This window comes from Triticum dicoccoides, chromosome 5A, assembly GCF_002162155.2.
Source record: "Triticum dicoccoides isolate Atlit2015 ecotype Zavitan chromosome 5A, WEW_v2.0, whole genome shotgun sequence".
NCBI classification, from domain to species: domain Eukaryota; kingdom Viridiplantae; phylum Streptophyta; class Magnoliopsida; order Poales; family Poaceae; genus Triticum; species Triticum dicoccoides.
Genome location: NC_041388.1, coordinates 493,716,027 through 493,719,396, shown reverse-complemented (window position 1 = coordinate 493,719,396; position 3,370 = coordinate 493,716,027).

Sequence of the window (3,370 nt, the reverse complement as noted above, 5' to 3'; positions counted from 1 at the left end):
ACTGTTAATTCAAAGAGACTTGCAAAGATAACCAATCATACATAAAAGAATTCAAAGAAGATTCAAATATTGTTCATAGATAAACTTGATCATAAACCCACAATTCATCGGTCTCAACAAACACACCGCAAAAGAAGATTACATCGAATAGATCTCCACAAGAGAGGGGGAGAACTTTGTATTGAGATCCAAAAAGAGAGAGAAAGCCATCTAGCTAATAACTATGGACGCGAAGGTCTAAGGTAAACTACTCACACTTCATCGAAGAGGCTATGGTGTTGATGTAGAAGCCCTCTGTGATCGATGCCCCCTCCGGCGGAGCTCCGAAACAGGCCCCAAGATGGGATCTCGTGGATACAGAAAGTTGCGGTGGTGGAATTAGGTTTTTGGCTCTGTCTCTGGTAGTTTGGGGGTACATAGGTATATATAGGAGGAAGAAATACGTCGGTGGAGCAACAGGGGGCCCACGAGGGTGGAGGGTGCGCCCTCCTACCTCGTGGCCTCCCTATTGGTTGCTTGACGTAGGGTCCAAGTCTCCTGGATCATGTTTGTTCCGAAAATCATGTCCTCGAAGGTTTCATTCCGTTTGGACACCGTTTGATATCCTTTTTCTGCGAAACCCTAAAATAGGCAAAAAAAACAGCAATTCTGGGCTGGGCCTCTGGTTAATAGGTTAGTCCCAAAAATAATATAAAAGTGAATAATAAAGCCCAATATTGTCCAAAACAGAAGATAATATAGCATGGAGCAATCAAAAATTATATATACGTTGGAGACGTATCAGGGAGTATTTGTATGGCTCATGCGGTGGTCTGTTGGGGAAGAAGAAGAGGTGAGGAAGAAGGGTTAGGAGACGTAGGGTATTCATCCAACCACCTTGAAATGGTAGACTGACCCAAGTCAGGCGACTTGCATAACAATGTATGTTTTACACAACAAAAGATCCATAAAAACAACAACATAAAGAAAAACTATCACTGCTCGCGGAACGAGACGGACTCTTCGTCTTTGTCTGCCGGCGCGAACTAGCCGTAGCTGCCGACGTGTGTCTCCGTACCGTGGTTGTCCTCGGCCTCAAGCTACTCGTTCACGCGGAGCATGCGGGCGCTCTGCACGGACGAGAGCACTGCCCGATTCAAGTCGAGGACGTCCGCTCCCGCCTGCAGGAGGGCCTCGATGGTAGCGGCATCCGCGCACTCTGCGTCGAGTCGAACCTCCACTGCCCGGTTCAAGTCCAGGGCATCCGTTTCCGCCTGCAGGAGGGCCTCGATGAGAGCGGCATCCATGTGATCCGCATCGAGTTGACCTGTACCGCCTGTTCAAGTCCAGGACATCCGGTTCCGCCTGTAGGAGGGCCTCGATGGCAGCGGCATCCACGCGCTCCGCCTCAAGTTGAGCCTCTGCCGCCCGATTCACATCCAAGGCATCTGGTTCCGCCTGCAGGAGAGCCTCGATGCCAGCGGCATGTGCGCGCTCCGCGTCGAGTTGAGCCTCTGCCTCTCGGTCCTCCTTTAGTATCGCTAGGTTGAACCGCTGGTCCGCCTGCACCATGGGGGACTCGGACGCCGGCACGAAGTCGACGTCCATCATCTCATACCCATCGAGGGCCTTCTGCGCTGCGACCTCCGCCATGAACATTGGATCGGCTTCCTCCTCCTCGTAGATTGGCTTCAGAGAACTCAGGGATTGGCCCGCCGCAAAGCGAACTTGGGAACGGAGGTCTGTGGCGCCGACCGCCGCTGCAATTTCTGCACGGCGCTCCGGCGTCAGCATCTTGTAGTACGTGATCTTGTGGTGCACCATGGCTTTCCGGCGAACTAGGGGACGCTTGATGTGGGCTAGGGGATCGAAAGGTGGGGGAAGGGGCTAGAGATTAGGTGTGATTTTAGGGCAGTGGCTGGCGTAGGCTGAGCAGTGAAGGTTCAGGTGTGAATAGTGGATCCGGTGACGACCGGTCAATCGGTTTTGACTGTACATCGCTCTTGTCGTGTTTGCATTGCAGCCCGACACGCTTGACCCTCCACGTCGCTCACTGAATGGAATGTGCTTCGTCTTGCGTTTTCACTCACTTGTGGGACCGCAGTTGAGAGCAAACCGACGTCGCCCCCCTCCCCCGCCCGCATCATTTATACTACCACTCCCTCCATTTTATGCGGAGTAAATAAAAACAGAGGGAGTATACTATTGATGAGGATCCCCTAACGTAGCCGAACCCATTGAGTAACTGACATGCGGGACCTAGCAAGCATGGGGTCCGCCAGTAAGTGACCGAAAGGGAGGGTAACGCAGGGATACCTACGTCAGAGGATCCACTTCCAGTACTACTCCCTCCTTCCGTTGACTATACATGGCCTAATGTGTTTTTCGAGGCTAACTTTGACCAAATGTTAGAGTAATAATATATGACATGCAACTTACACAAAGCATACGGTCAAATTCGTATGTGAAAGGAGCTTCCAATGATATAATTTTCACATTATACATCTCATGTACTATTAATCTTGTCAATAGTCAAATGCGGTTTTGAAAAACGCATTAGAGCATGGTTCATAATATAATCAGTCGATGGTTATAAGGAACTGACATGTCATCTATAGCCATCATCTATTATATGCACTCATACAGTAGTGCGGGCTATAAGGTTGGCTATTTCCCGAAAAAAATTATAAGGCTGGCTATTGTATTAGTACTTTTTTCCATCTCCTCTCCATCCCTTTCTTCATATTTATTGTATTTAACTAGCAATGCGTATATAGCTAGGCTCTTGCATGAGAGCTCACTCCCCTTACTTTTTCACATCTCTCTCCTCCACATAGGCCCTATATAAATGGAAGGAGGGAGTACTGCTATGAGCACTTCATACTCTATTACAGATGTTGTCAGTACTCCGCTAGTACTATTGGACAGGGAGCTTAAAAAAAGTTACTATTGGACTGGCTATACGTGGCAAAATCCTACTAGGAAGAGCATGCGCAAGAACAAGCACATTCACGTGGTTGAAAACAAATTGGAAACCATCTCGAGTACAAATCTAGGAGTACGTACGAATCTAACAATATTGATTGGGCGTTGTTGAATGTTGATACTTTTTTTTATCAAAGTAGAGATACTTTGACTACACATAAAACTTATATGTAAACTAGAAAGGATAGGAGGGAGTATATTGTACGTTCAAAAATGAAACGAACATTGAATACCCTTCATATATGATTTGCGGATGCTATGATCACCGGAGTCCGCCTGAGGTATCACACATGCCCCCACTCGTTCTCTCCCAATTTCATCTCGGGGTCCAGAGATCGATTGAAAGAGGACTAGGGTGGGTACAATACGTTTGTTTCGCTTATGAACGTACAATATACTCCCTCTG